General features: G+C 36.4%; 1 pseudogene; it reads right to left on the minus strand.

Annotated features, from left to right (window-relative positions):
- Positions 1–8,837: 8,837 nt before the first annotated feature.
- Positions 8,838–10,532, minus strand: LOC142985890 (uncharacterized; annotated as a pseudogene).
- Between the last annotated feature and the right edge of the window lie 6,578 nt (positions 10,533–17,110).

Raw genomic sequence — 17,110 nt, forward strand, 5'->3', positions numbered from 1 at the left:
AGTATTGTTGGGGCTACGTGCAGCGGCGCGAGCCGACACAGGCGTCAGTGCCGCAGAATTAACATACGGCACTACATTACGTTTACCTGGAGATTTCTATGGCGATTCCATTTATAAAATTGTAGATCATTGTCAATATGTTCAAAGGTTACGCGCTATTATAAACGAACTGAAACCTAAACCGATAGCTCATAAGGACGCGCGCACACTGTTCGTACACGCGGATTTAAATAAATGCACACATGTATTCGTTCGCAATGATAGTGTCAGGAAACCTTTACAACCCCCATATGATGGTCCTTTCAAAGTTTTAATGAGGAAAGAAAAGTCATTTTTAGTAGAATTACCAGGTCGGACATCCTATATATCAATTGATAGGCTCAAACCTGCGTATTATTCTGAGGATTTAGTTTGTAATGACACCGATAATAATAGTAAGATATTAGTCGATAAGGAATTAGTTGTAAGTTCGGAGCCAAGCATAGCGAGAAGCGGAAATCGCGCTTCACCCGTTATTGTACCCGCTCCCGTATATACGTCGCGCAGCGGCCGGGTCAGCAAAAAACCCGTGCGCTTCAATTTATAGGTAAGTAATAGCATAAGTATTATAACCACACATCGGTTTAGACGCATATTTATAAGTTGAGTATTCTGTAAAGTTGATCGAAATGGGCAACTCAGTGGTCAAGGACGAGGTTGTGGTGGCTAATGTAAAGTCAAGTGGCGACGTTAGCAGCACACCGAGTATAACTGTGGTCGGTTGGAGCGTCATACTGATTGTAACGGGTGCGATGGTAATATACTTGGTTCTCCGGCGTTGCCTGACTGGGTGCGACAAGTGGTTTACCAAGAAGATACAGTCGCTGCAGGCAGGGGCGTATGATGCAGTCAGGAAGAGTTTCAGGCGCAACCAGGCCCAAGGCGAACCAAGTGCGACAGCATAGTTTAGTTTTTTTACCTAATATTTTTAATATTATATAAAGTTTTTTTTATTTTTCATTAAAGGGGGGGGATGGTGTAACGGCACGTATGCTAATTGTGTATCATTACAGCGTATGCTAAGTGTGTCACAGTACAATTGTATCTAATAATAACTTTTAGTTTTAGAGCTTGACTGTGTGGTCAAACGAATAGACGTGTATACCGTAACCAGTGTTTGATTGCTCTCACCCGATATAACCCTAGTGTCTACAACTTCATTTAAGATGAAATACCGCTCAGTATAAAAAAACAATTGTCAAATATTGAAAAAAAATTAGGACGTAACGTTGACACTCAAAAAAATATTAGATCGCTCAAATACACTCAGCGGCAGAAAAAGTGGCCCAAAGTGAAACTACGATAAAACTTTTTATCATAACAATACATGGTTATTATTTTGGCTATAACTATTAGTTAAACAGTTTATACACAAGTTTAGTTATAATTTACACTAAATAGTCGTAATTTTTTATCAAAAATGGGAAAAATTAAAAAATACAGGTTTTTTCGTAATCGTTTATTAAAAGTTTTCGCAAAAATCTAATTCTGCACCAAAGAAAAAATCAAGTTTATACCGCGTGTTAACTTCTCTAGCATTTATGGTGACCTGCATGCGTTCTGGCATGCTTTGGAGGATGTTTTAATTACTTCTTGAAGAATTTTATCCCACACTCTGACTAGAGCGGATCTTAGCTCACCAAGTGATTCTGGTGGGTTGGGCAGTGCACGTACACTGTTTTTTAGCATGTGTCAGACATGTTCTACGGGGCTGATGTCTGGGCTGCGAGCAGGCTAAGCCAGTTTTTGAATCCCGATATCAGCAAGGTACGACTCCACAACGCGGGCGCTAATAGCGCGCGCATTAAACTGCATTAGAGTTAATCCTCCCGACCAATGAAATCCATAAGTGGTACAACATGGTCTTGGAGGATTTTTTCAATGTACTTGGCTGCTGTTAGGCTCTGATCTACGATGACAAGCTCCGTACGTGCCTCCAAACATACACCTCCCCACACCATAACAGACCCACCTTTGTAACTGACCGTCTGACGTGTTGTGTTGGGAAGAAACCGTTCTAAGTGGCGTTTGTACACTCTCTCACGACCATTTGGTGCTCTTAATGCTATTCAGCACTCATAGGTAAACAAGAACTTGCTCCATTGGTTGATGGACCAATTCACATGTTTACGAGCAAATCGTAATCGCGCAACTTGATGGTGTCTCTCGAGTTCTGGTACTCGGGCTGGTCTTCCTGCCCGTAAATTACGTTCTCTTATCCTTTGCCTTATCTTCCGTTCACTAAGAATGACTCCGCGTTCCGCTTGAAGCCTCTAGTGAATCTCAAACGCTGTCGGAAAGCTGTTTCTCAGCACCTCGAGGTTAACAAATCGGTCATCTCTTGCGGATGTACATCGTGTTCGTCCACTTCCTCGTCGCCGCGTGTAGAGAACAGTCTCACGATACCTCCTAATCGCAGACCTTACAGTGGTACGCGATACATTGAAAAATGCAGCCACCTCTCAATGGTAATGGCCCTGATCGGACAACAAGACCACCTAAGCCACTTGTTCAGCAGTAAGTGGCATCTTCAAATCTTTTCTAAAATCTAAATAGACAAGTCATCAATAAAAATCATACAAAAAATCGTTTCCGTGCAGCAATATTTCAAAATACAGAATTCAACTGACCTCTCGAATCATCACCGAATTCAGTTCTAACACACATTGTTAGAAAAAGTCATCCGTCACTTAAATTAATCTCAAATTAAACACTTTATAACACTAAACAGATCACTTCGCAACTATTTACAACAATATATCTTTCATATATTACTTAATTTGTTTACAAATTCAGGATAAGCGCTTGGGCCACTTTTTCTGCCGCTGAGTGTATTATGAAGCTTCTCATTTTGAATTTTAAGTAACTCAAATTAATGTTTGTAAGTTGCTGTTCTGCTAATATCTCGTCGCTCGCAGTTAGTCGCTCACTTAGTAATACTATACCGTAAATTAATTATTTTTAACACTTAAAGCTTTAATTTACAGTCACTCGTTTAAATACTACCCTTTTATTTTTACGGATTGGATTATTAAAATAAGTAGTCTATCGCTTTTATTTCTTTGTGTACGTGATATGAAAGTGCGAGTTCCAGTTTGCTGTCAATATATATGTATATTATCGTCAATATTTTCATGCGCCCTCAAAATATTCAGTTTTAAATGCAAAAATTATATAGATATGTGGATTTGGAAATTGTATTTTGAACATAAATAAGACTTTGAGGGTTACAGACAGTTTAATTAGGGTTATAGGTAATTTTTTTAATAACCCATATCTGTCCCACTGCAGGGCAAGGGTCTCCTCCCGAACGAAGGGGAGGGGTTAGGCCTTGAGTCCACCACGCTGGCCAAGTGCGGGTTGGGGACTTTGCATGCCCTCAATAAATGTATTAAACTAATTTTAGGCATGCAAGGTTTCCTCACGATGTTTTCCTTCACCGTTAAAGCAAGTGATAATTATTTCTAATACACACATAACTTCGAAAAGTCATTGGTGTGTTGCCTCGGATTCGAACCTGCGACCACTTGCGTGGGAGGTGCCAACTTAAACCACTCGGCTATCACTGCTAGGTAATAAAAAATGATTTTAATTATGTTAACGTTACCAGGCTATAGATTTATATGATCTTCAAAAGATCGTAATAACCTCAAAAAATATGTTTACCAAATGCTGTAATGGCGTCTCGATTAAGCAGCTCTCAGATTTGGTTACATCTGCTCTAGCGCCTTAAGCTGTACAAAGGCTCTAGTGTTTGCTGTTGTAGACTTCAAGGTTTTGCAGTTGTGGCATAGGAGTGCTTCAATATAATTGTTTTGGTCGCACACCATCATTTTACTCGTACTTTTAGGGGTCAGTCGTTGAATATTAAAATAGTTTGAAAGTCAATTTATAGTATGATTCTTTAAAAACAGTTGACAGACTGAATCACCACTTGTTTGTTTGTCGTATGGTAAGTGGTCAACCTAGAGTCAAAGTTGTTCAAGCCGCCCGAGAGGCCTTTGACGTGGCTTAACGACTGTTATCTTAGTAGACAACAACCGGGACCGACTTTTAACGTGCCCTCCGAAGCACGGAGACGCCATGACCGCGCCAATGGTTGCTTAACCCACAGATCGTTTACCGACCGGTGAGCGTCACCACTGCACCTATGTAAATATATTATGATAATAATTTTAAGCTTTAATATAAAGGTATATTACTCGGTTATAGCGCTTTAGGTGCTTTAACATAATTCTGTAATCCCCATGGCTGTAAAAATGTTTCGAATGATACCTTATACATTTATTTGCCGTACAGAAGTCATATAAATATCTGATATAACGCTCAATGCGCTATTAAAGACCTACGCAACTCTTTTATAGATGAGTAATACACTAGCCCTAAAAAAATCTGTTATAGAACCTAAGGCATTACAAAAAGCTTATTTACGCTCTTGAGCGCTATAAACGCAACGCATAACTCCGTTTAAACTCCTTTATCTCCTAAAGTCCCCTTATACAGTTAACGGTGTTATAGAAGATTCCATTAACTCAATTATATGTACTTCCCTAGGCTGTCTAGCGATGCAATTACATGCTCATATATCACTATAAGTCATTAGTTTCCTACTAAACGGCTACTGTCCCGCCTAGCTGTTAAAGGGGTTTTTAAATAGCTAGTATACAACTTATAGAAAATTGTACAGCATTTGAACGACTCTTATGCAACTATCAGGCTGTATAACGACTGTATAAGCAGCTTGTGTGCTAGTTGGGTAGTTTATCAATTAGGGTGGGAACAGAGATGGTGTCAAATGCTTTTTTTAGGTCTAGGAATACGATCATACAAGTATCTCCCTTATCCATACTGTCAGCCACCAAAGAAGTTAGAGCAGTTATATTGTCTTCTGTTGACATGCCTTGCCGAAAACCAAACTGTGTGTCAATTAAGATTTTGTATTTTTCACAGTAATTCACGAGTCTAGTATTTATTAGTTTTTATATTATTTTTGATATTGCTGGCAGGATGGAAATAGGTCTATAATTGTTGACATCGTTTCCGTCCCCGCCCTTATAAACTCGGATGACTAGTGATTTTTTAAGTGGCTCGGGAAAAACACCATGTCTAAAGCAGAGATTAGCAAGATGTGTCACGATTGGAACGATTGCTTGGCTTATGTATTTTAAAAATGTTGTAGGTATGTTATCCCATCCGGATGCACTACCAGTTTTGAGACTCTTTAGTATCCCGCTTACTTCGTCAACATTGGAGTCTAAAAGAGCAAATGAGTTCACTTGTATATGTGAATATTTAGGTGTTCCATGATAATTTGATGTTTTATTTTTAATTTTCTCCACTAATTTTTTGTCAATGCTGGTGAAATAATTGTTTATAAAGTTAACTGACTCAGAAGGACTTGACCTAATGTTAAGTAATTCAGTATATGGGTTTTTCGAATTTTTAGTATAAGTAATTGATTTAATGTTTTGCCAAAGTTGTTTATTATTAGTGACTGAATTACCCGAGAAGTTCGCATTCATATTTTATTTTTAACTAGCTGAGCCGCGCAACTTCGCTTGCGTCACATAAGAGAGAATGGGTCAAAATTGTCCCCGTTTTTGTAACATTTTTCACCCGTACTCTGCTCCTATTGGTAGTAGCGTGATGATATATAGCCTATAACCTTCCTCGATAAATGGACTATCTAACACTGAAAGAATTTTTCAAATCGGACCAGTAATTCCTGAGATTAGCGCGTTCAAACAAACAAACAAACAATCAAACAAACAAACAAACTCTTCAGCTTTATAATATTAGTATAGATTAGTATAGATTAGTATAGATTAGTATAGATTTCTTGATTAAACTATTACAATGATTTCAAGTAAGTTAATTTTAGAATTTCATTATAAGGATAATTTCGGGATTTTTGCTGTAACTTATTGCGATTTTGAATGCATCTTAAAATACCACTGGTTATCCATGGTTTAACTGTACGCTTACTGTTAGGGATTGTTTTAGTAGTAGTGCTGTGCTGTAAGGATTTTGTTAATTTACTTTGTAGAAGTTAAGTTAATTGGCCAGGGTCGTCACAGAAAAGTAGGTCTGATATTTTATTATCTATTAAATATTTAATAGCCTGTTCGTAATTAATAGTTGTAGTAATTTTGTTTATAGTTCGTTTTATTTTTGTTTTAGATAGACATAAAATTTTTGTGTAATGATCGGTTATAGTGGTGTGGAGAATAGCAATACTAGCAATTGATTTTTGTCTGTTTATTTTAATCATAAAATGATCCAAGCATTTCGCTTCACGTGTAGGAAATATATGGCCAGGCAGTACAGTGACAACATGTTTAGATAGTTAGCTCTATTATTATAAACGTACGCAGGTTCGTTGTCCCTAGGTATAAGATTAATGTTAATATCCCACGCACAAATAATGTATTAAGGTGTGAGTTGAGGGAGTCAATGAAGCTGTCTGTCTGTGTTTGAGTTAAAAGGTGACCGGTAAATAGCTAGAACAATATTATTCAATATTTCTAATTGGAGGCACGAAGCTTGTGTCAGGCTTATTTCTCTAACTTTAACTTTTAAATATTTTTTTATATATGACACTACACCGTCGTTTTGGTTACGTTTACGATTAGTCGCAGAGCAATGGTAATTATTAATTTGTGGGATAGGTTTTTTAGGGTCAAGTCTACATTCTGTGAGTATTAAAATGTCCGGATCAAATTTTAGAGTGGATAAGAAGACTGTAATGTCGTCGAAGTTGCAGTAAATACTTCTTATATTTTGGGATATAATAGTCATGTCATTCTTACTAATGTTAATATGCTTGTAAATCCGTACAACCACATTGAAAATTGCGTGCAATTTCAATATCATCTATGTCCTGTACAGCTTGTAATGTGCTATCCATTATATTTACATATATGATTTCCAGACATCAAAGCCTGATACGCATAAAATAAGTAACAAGCAGTATTTTTTATAAAATATATATGTAGTGATATAAGTTACGAATAATTTCAGATCACTATAAGTATAATTTGTTAAAATTACTTCTCTTAAGGACGTGCAATAATTTATGTTATTAAGTGTGTAGTGTGTATGGTGTATATTTGTGTGTAAATAATTATTGAATATGTTATAATTTGTGTAAGTTTTAGAAGTTACAAAGTGTGACACGTGATAAGGATTGAGAAATTGACAAAATGAACAACGAATTTCAGCAGTAGACCATATAAAATTCGCTTTTTATGTCGTATACCTAGGAAAAAAAACATATTAATTAGTATAGGAGCATAGATCCATCCAAATTGGCAGCCATATACTAATTCTAGTCAATTACAGTCGATTAGTTTTTGTACTTGTTCCTCACTCCTAATTGTTACGGTTGGACATATAGGTACCTTTTCATACGCCGTCCAGCAAAATTTATAGGCTCCAGATTTAGTTAACTCTCTGGCTAGGAAGTGAAGACGAGAGCCGTGCTCGGACAGGTAAATCGGGGCATCTTCATGTGAAGTGAATCCCAAGTGTTTACATGTTAGTTTATATTTGTGAGTTTTATTAAAAGACTTCTCTTTTTCAAAACTTCAGATTTCCAGATGGTGGAACATGTGTCCACAATAATAGGTTGATTTTGGCTTTCATTATTTTTCCCACGTAGTCTGTAGGTATATGTCCTTCACATCAGATTTTAAAAAGTTACACTCCAAGTTACAAGCTAAACAGCCCATCATGTCTATAAGTTCGTCCTCACTTTCGTTACCCCGTTTAGGAACATTTTTAATAACAAAGTTTAGTTTCCGACTTCCAATCTGAATCCATTTTGTTTTCCAGGATCGATATACAGGGTCTTCTCATAATAGCTGATATTCTCATAAGAGGTGATACTGCCCATGAATTTGATCACGAATCCGCAAAAAAAAATTTTTTGCACAACTTTTTTTTCGTATTTCGGTAATTCTCACTACGCAGTACGCACACATAGAAGCGGCTCGTCGTTATACGACCGCCGCGACCGAGCGCTGTCAGCTGACGCCGCGGGGAGCGATGACCGCGCGCGGGGCGTTCTGTCCTAAATAAATTTAACCCATTTCTGTCCCACTGCTGGGCAAGGGTCTCCTCCCGTAATGAGGGAGGGGTTAGGCCTTGAGTCCACCACGCTGGCCAAGTGCGGGTTGGGGACTTTGCATGCCCTCAATAAATATACATATGTTTTATATATTATACTATATAAATATGTTCTGTCTTAGTAACAATAATAATTAATACAAATTGATACTGAATTCCCATAATTTACAACTTTCAGTCTTGGACTGGCTAGCAAATACCTGATTAACGTTACTATGCCATTTAAGTAATTGGGCCAAACACAAATTCGGTCGATGAGAAAAAAATCAATAAAAATCGCTTTGAAAATCGCTTTGAAAATCACCCTTTATTTAGATTGTCTTCTATGTTTATTCTAAAAAATATCGACACAGATCAGTCTTGATTATTTTTGCAAAAATCACAATTTTTATTTTTATCTGCACACAGAAAAGACTTAATTGTCCACAGTTTATATCATAAACCGTATTTAATCAATCGCAGTTTACGACTTATCTAATAAATCTAGTACAATGTGCTCAAAACAGTATTCACTTCCCTTACTAAATAATTACTCTAACTAAATAACTACTCACGGAATGTACTTCTTTGCTGATGACATTTCACAGAAAAGTACAATTTTCTACAGAATGTTTAAATCCTGACTATTTCACATCAGCTTGTTACTATTTGAAAAAATTAAGTACAAACGCTCAAAGTAAAATTAAATCATCTAAATTCGTTACGTCGTTTCCTCTCGCCACATGATTGTCACAAATGCGCTTGACGCATCCGCCAACACCATCTGGCGCACCTTTTCCGTGTCCGCGCTCAGTAAAATGCCAATTAATTGTCGTAACGGAAAACTCTTTGCTTAATAGCGTAGCCAGTAAAAAAAACATAGACTTGTTACGATATTGAGTTAGGGGCCCGTCACTTAAAATATGCAATATTTGTAAATTTGGAGTTAGTTCCTTAATTCTGTTTAAAAGAGCAATTAGGTGAATACATATGGCTGATGGATCGTGGCGCAGATTCTCTGATACTGTACAAAAGCATGTAGTGTTAATATAATTATTAGGAGGGTCTAAGTTGCTGTTATAATATACGCATGTATGTAGCGATAGTTGAGATTTGGATCCACCAAAATGCGCCGATTGTACCTCCTGTCCATACTTACAATTATAATTTTCAGAAAAATCTTTATGAAGTAGTCCTTCACTTGATGACAAATTTTGTTTAATATGTTGTATGATTTTCCTTTGATGAATTACATATGTTTGCGACATGCTTCCTTAAAGTAGGTAAATTACATTTCAATTTAAGTAACAGAGCTTTCTTTGTGGTCGAAACTTTTTCTTTGGTCGTTTTGCGACACTCTTTTATAGTATTTTTAATTACCACTGCCACTGTTTTTGTGATCCATCTTTCAAATAATATAGTGTCATTGTCATCAAAATTGTTACACTGCAACGCCTTGTATTTGCAAGCAGAACAGTTATTTTCTAAACATGCTACGCTCATCGTATTATTACAGCACAAATGTTTAAGCAAATCTGTAATGCATTTGTAAGGAATAATTTTAGCATTGTAAAGCGCTCGAATAATAAAGGTATTATTGGCGTATATGGTACATAAACAGGTGTTTCTAGCATTTATATTAGGAAATAATACACAGAAAGGCCGGTATCTACGAAAAGTCTCATATGATATGTTAACTCCAGACTTTTTCACAAAAGTTTTGTGTAAATTAATCATGGAATCATTCAAAAAACTAATCTGCTTTTTAACCTTCTTTCTAGTTATTGTATCGTTTTTCCCCGATGTAAGTGTGCTTTGTTCATCTTGAAGCAAATAGCTTTGTACTTTTTTCTAATTTCTTGCGTTTGCCTGGACTGTTTAACTCTTTTGAACGTTTGCTTGTCTTTTCCTAGTCTATTTGATGATCTTATGTATCTCATTCTATATATTGCCATTTTAGATTCCAACTGCAGTATTCTTCATCTTAAATAATTATTTTCAGTTCTTAATCTCCGCACATTATACTTTACAATGACATTTCCGGCACTCACACGTGAAAACGACGGACTAGTCGGTGGTGTGTCCTGTTCAATGATACGCAGAGTATTTAAGTCATTTTTTTTCTTCTGACGTCTTAACTAAGCTCTCTCTCTCCATATTTTTCTGATTTGTCTTTGTTCCCTAGGCGTATAATCTTTAATAGTTTTAAGTTTACCTTGTTCCTTCTTTCGACGATATCTTTCTCTATCTTGTCGTCTTCTTTCTTCTAAATCAGCTTAACTCATCTTGGCACGTGTTCGACGTATACTAAGCTTCTTTTGTTCACGCCTGCGTTTCTTTTTATCTTCCTCAGAAAGCTGATTTCTACTTCTGCTCGCCCGCGGCATCGTTACTATAACAACCATATACCAAAAATCCATATCATGCAATAAAGCTAAAGCTTAGAAGCTAGGTGCTGTGATGAAAATATCGAGTCAAAAAAGAGCTACAGACTGTATCGCTGGCAGTAAATACTAAACGAATAAAAAACGTGCTATATCGAACGGAGGGATAGGTCTCGGTAAATCTGATTATAAATTTTTGGATTGAAAATATGCTGTGTATAATTATAACATCATCTTCTAGTGCAAACGTATATTCTTTGCCTAAAACGACACAAGAAACGTTATTTTATCTCCGTCCTGTAGACAATAATATTTCCTGTAGACACAGTCATCTACAGGAAAGATTTCTACAGCAGTGGCGAAGGGTCAATTTTGTAAAAAGGGAAGCCGGAGCTAAAAAAGCTTACCTCGACGACTCGTGCAGTTCTTCAACTATAGCAAGTTTTTCAAGTCGATGTTTTTTTAACCCACCTTCACTATACATGAAAGCACTGATACATGAAAACAGTGTTCTCAGGTATAATAAAAGTGGCTTTAAAAAAAGCCGTTGCTTATGAGTGGCGCGGTGTGATGATAGGTGATAGCGATGACTACAAAACTAAACAAAATATCTAAATTACTTACTACAATCTACATAATGCATCTACTTATACTCTAAAGCTATTCGTCTATTTTTTCTAACAAAGTATGCTAGGACATTATCATAAAAACCGGGTTTATTTTTAATTTTTAACAGCAAATGTTTCTCAATTGAAATAAGGGCCAAATCTGATAAACGTTCCTCCTTTTGAGAGTTGCGTGTATACGTATGAATACGCTTTAAAGCGGAAAAAGATCTTTCTGCTGATGCTACTGTTATAGGGATGGTTAGAAATATATTGCACAACGTCAAAATTTGTGGAAAAGTGGCACTTAATGAGGAATTTTGAAAATGAAGGTAGAGCTCGTAAACATCTAATTTATTTAAAAAATTAGTCGTATATGATACTCTAAGCTCGTTTATTAAAGCGGCGAACTCAAAAGTTCGTGGAAAATGAGAGCGGATATCAATTCATCCGGAAAAGAACGACTATATAAAGTGTAGTTGCATTTATTGAGTAAATTCAGAAATCTCATTTGAGAAAAAGATTGATATCGGCTTTGTATTTGCGTCTTAATATTGTCGATTATTTCAATACATAGACGCCTATACGAAGTTTTAGAGTCTATCTCATCTGAATAACATCGTCTACGTTGTCTCGGTGGCTCATAAAATTCTTGGACGCTGTCATAAATGGAATCAAAATTATTAATAAAATCGTTGGAAATCCAGTTCCAAAATGAATCTATTTCGCGTCGCGCAACTTCGATATCAATCTGTTTCGACTGAAGTAAATTAAAAAGAACGTCGGTTTTCTGAAAAATGTCGGATAATACATGCAATATAAAACAAAATTGTTTGTTTTCCAATTTGCTCATGAAACATTCTGCCAAAGAAAGAGATTCACTATCCCAAGATTCTGGATTATCTACTATCGAACTAAAAGTACTAATTATGTCTAACCTACAATTGAACAATACATTAATAATACGGGAATGGTAATGCCAACGGGTTTCCAACACCCCGGGCATACGGCGATCAGCAACTTCTTTCAAAAGCTGCGACCGTTTTGAAGACTTATTAAAAAAACGAACGATGCTATTAACGTGCCCAAAAAACGATTTAAGTTCCCTAATATTTTCTAGCGAACGGCTAAGTACTAAATTCGAAACATGTGCATAACACGGAACAAATATTGCCATAGGGCATGCTTCGCGAATTTTCGCTTGCACGCCTCCGTGCTCGCCCGACATAACTGCTGCGCCATCGTAAGACTGACCTATTAACTTATCCCTACAACGAAACTGATCAAGTATTCCTAATAACAGACTAGATAAGATTTCCGCAGTTCGACTACCACTAACGTCATAAAAACCTAAAAATCGTTCCTCGACGCCAGTTTCTGTTAAATACCTAAATACTACAGTTAGTTGTTCCCTATGACTGACATCTGGAGTCTCGTCTATCATCACCGAAACAAATTTGGCACTATTTATTTCCAACCTTATATGGTCGCGTAAAACTGATGCAATGCTATGAATTAAATCATTTTGGATGTCACTAGAAAGACCTGAAAAAGAAGGATTTTGATGGGACGAACATTGTTCTAAATGAGAATCTAATAGGGTATCATATTTGCTTAAATACAACAATGTTTCTATATAATTGCCACGATTATCTGAACTTAAGCCTTCATCATGGGCTCGAAAAGCTAACTCCTGTTTGCCTAACAAAATAACAGTATCTATGAACCGTTTCATTAAGTTCCTATTGCGATCTACTTTCCTATTGTGAACCTCAAATGTATTGGCGAAGAATGTTTCTATCCTATTCGTTCCGAACTCATGTAAAGATAAGCAACTACGAATATGTTTCTCAGTTTGAACATGCTTTCTTGTGGAAGTACCTAGTCAGATTATAATATCTGCAAAACCTGTATGGCTCCAAACGCTGCTAGAATCAGAGAATAGTAAACAAGGGAAACAAAACATTTTGTTTAATTTACAACTACCAGTGAGCCATGGATATTTATCGTATAACGAGCTATGGAAATGTTTGAAGAAACCATCACACCGTCTGTAATCTATTTTCATATCAGGGCGAGCACGACCTAACTGAACTACATGCTTTTTGTGTTCAAAACTCAACTTTGAAAACGTTGATTCCTTATTCAAAAGAAAGTCTGTCAGTCAACAATCTATAGCTATTAAGGCTGCCATTCTAAAGAACTTCTTTACTTCACTGACGAAGTGACGAAATGCCTAAACTAAAACAATAACTGTTTTCTACCTATTACCAAGATGGATACCTAGGAAAACAAACAAAAACAGTAAAGAAATACTTACAGATATGTGGAGAATCACTAATTCACTACACTACACTAATCACTACTTTCTTACACAAAATAATTACAATATTACACAATTATACACATGCAATTACACTATAATAACTTCAAAAATATTAAAATCCAAAATAACTATCATGCAAATGAGCGCGCGACATGAAAAGTAATTCATCTGTCAATATTATTGTCATCACAACAAATAGGTGCATTTCGCATGCCTCTCTCTCATAATTAGTCAATAGATATAACTGCATCCCTTTCGCACACTCGCGTGCTGGTTGCTAGTTGCAGCTACCCGCCTCCCCACGCTTCCACCGTCGCCGGTGGCGCCCGCTACTAATTCGCGCCTTATAAACGTACACCGCGTAACGTCATCGACATTTTTTTCCCCTTACGCGATTCAAATTTTGCTATGACAAAAATGGCAGGCGTTTATTAATCATTTAGTTGTTTTGAATATATTGGTGAATATTGATATAAATGGGAAAGGAGATGGCAAACTTTCATACAATCTTGGGCCTGACTGTTACATGGATGATATTTGGATAATTTGTAGGTCGATGTATGCAGATTTCATGTGCGTTAAAATTATATAGCTATTCAATGGGAAAGTCGAAATATTGATGGGGACGTAACAAAAAGTTTTAAGCGAATTCATGAATCTTTTATCTTGTAAAATAGTAGGAAGGGAGTTTTGGTATTGTATTATTATGTTGTTTATAAAATAAAATAAAAAATATTGTGATAAACATTTATTCATCATCATCATCATCATATACAATTAATATATTATCTAAAAATTGTGCGGGTGGTACTAAATCTGGTTGATACCTTGCCCAACTAAGGTACCATATTATTGACATTGTGTGACAACAGCAACCTACAGTTCTATTTCCTACTAAACAGTTACAATAATATCCTATGATTGCCTGCCTACCAATGAGAGCACTGTCGACTAAAATATAGGTAAAGTAAGTTTTACTTGAAATATGCCTTGACTTAATTCGGCCTCTTAAAAGCCATGATGTGCTTGATGCCGACAGTGCATTATGTAGGTCGCTGTCTGTGTCACGGCACACTTCTATAATATATCTGCCATCATTTCTAATATGTTCGCCATAATAGGACCTCGCCTGTTTAATTTGATAAGAACCTAATGAAATCAACTGCATTTCGCTACTTGTAAGCCGAGGGAAATTAACTAAACTGTTATCTTCAACTTCAATTCTCAAAAAGTTAGCCCTGCGCCTGTTTAAATTATTGGAAATCACATAATTACCTAAATGATTTTCTGTATTCATTTTTTCATTTATAATTTCTAAAATCTCTGCAGCATCTATACGGTTTGTAATGGGTGGGTGAAAGGCATTTATTAAGCCGGCAGCCACTTCAAAGTCTACCATTAAATGTTTAGACGCTGTATTAAAAAAATCTTGTCTGAATAATTTAAAGTCCCTTTTAAACCTACCATTTACTACTTCTACAACCCATCTACATATAGTGACTGCCCTTGTTTTATTTGCCTTTAAAGTTGATAACTGCCATTCACCTGCCTGTAGCGTAGCGGGGACATAGGTTCTGTAACTGCATTCACTTAATAAGGGCAAGGCATCTCTGAAGCCCCTATCCAGTATAAAGGCGTCGCCAGCCTGAAAGTACTGCCGCAACATTGAATTTTCATTGTTAAATTCATTCTTCATAATGTCTGCATCTGAAGTAGTGGCTGGATAAGGGCCCAGAACATCGACAATGTAACCATCTGCACATACTATTAAAAAGGGTTTTACCAAGTTTTGATACTTGTGTAAACTATATGTTCTTTTCTGATACAAATAATTGGAACTTTTCTGTACATAGCAATAAGTACCATCCATAATTAAAACAGGCTTTTCTTCTCCTTCGTGATAACCAAAGAGTCCCTTAGGTATCAATAATGTTCTATTAATTATTTGTTGTCTATTAATATGGTTTAAACCAATATGGTAGGGGACAAAATAATTGTAAAGCAAATCCCGTGCTTTACCTAAATAACTTTCTAAAGTTCTCCGAGGCATATTGAATAATATAGATATTCTCTCATTAGAGTCCCCCGTTCTAAGCTTCATTAAATATATTGCTAATGCAATTGGCCCTTTTTTCAGTTCATTGAACTGTGGAACCTCATTTAATATGGAATTAAATTGGTCTTTAGATAATCCAAACCAATGGCGGAATGATACATCAGGCATGTTGAACACATTATTAAAATCACTGGATGAGTGTGTCTCTTTTAGTTGTAACATATCCTCTATATGAACAGCAGTGAAGACATTAACATAATTATCAAGTATGCTGTTTATGACATCCCATGTTTCTGGGTTTAAGTGATAATCACATACTCTATTATTTATTGGCACATAATAATTATATGAATTCAATAAATATTGCCTTACACTGATCGGAACTCGATTTCTTTCTCGCCTCTCACATCCTGGAACAAAACAGTGAGATTCTGTTCCTACAGATCTTATAAAATTAGGTAGTGTGATTCTTTCACTGGACCTAAACTGTTCAGGGGGAGTAGGAGCAGGTTCAGCTTGCATCTGTGGTGGTGAAGATGTCGACGGTGCTGAAGATGTAGACGGTGCTGAAGATGTCGACGGTGCTGAAGATGTCGACGGTGCTGAAGATGTCGATGGTCTTGACATAAAGTGTGGAGCAGCTCTGTCAGCTCTCACCCAGCAAGAATGACATAGATGTGTCATTCAACTAACAATCTATAAAAAAAAAAAATTCAGTTAAGATAACCTTGCTAAAACCTATCCATTAAGATTTATACTTTTCAATTTCAAGTATCCATTCTGCTATTACATTATGAATTCTCTGTTCCCGTTCAGAGCCAGTTTTCAGCAAATGAGACCGTGTACGCAATACAGAACGTCCACAATAAATGCATACACGTTGATGGCCTATATTAGAGGCAGCTGCACAATTCTCAATTCCCAGAGAATCGTTTGCAAGATTCCAGCATGCTCCACATAGATGATCAGAATGGTTAACCTGAAAATAAGTCATCAGTTAAACCAAATGTTAACATATCACAGTTTGAATCTTCACATAACGTAAAAAACAGAATAGAAATAAATCGATGTTGATATAAGCACTTTCCTATGAAAGACTGAAGTAATTAAATGGCTTGTAACACTAGTCTACGGAATACTGACCGTAAGAGGAGCCGTCCACTGTTGAACAAGTGCAAGTATTGCTTCATCTTGCAACAAATGCATGCCAATAGCGTTGCTACGGGCAAAACTGATGCCACAGTTTACACAGTTTAGTGTGCTCATCTCGTATAACGTCCAATCGAACACAATGTAGTATGAGTAGTTTATCGCTGAGGCAGGTAATCAATATCCGTTGTGCAGGTGCAGGTCTTTCGTGATAGCAGCAATTGGCAGAGTCCGTAATCGTAGCGAGTGTCGATGAAATAATTAGGAAATCACACGAAATAATTCACATCACAACACAAAAACTCGAAACCGCAATGCGAACCGAATGTTGACATAGTTGACTTTTTTTTTAAGTTTATAATCCTTGCCAGTTGATTCTAGTGCACGATCGATTATATAATCGATTAATAACAATGATTCTAAAATAAGAAAATCATTTCATTGA

Source organism: Anticarsia gemmatalis, chromosome W (assembly GCF_050436995.1).
Source record: "Anticarsia gemmatalis isolate Benzon Research Colony breed Stoneville strain chromosome W, ilAntGemm2 primary, whole genome shotgun sequence".
NCBI classification, from domain to species: Eukaryota; Metazoa; Arthropoda; class Insecta; order Lepidoptera; family Erebidae; genus Anticarsia; species Anticarsia gemmatalis.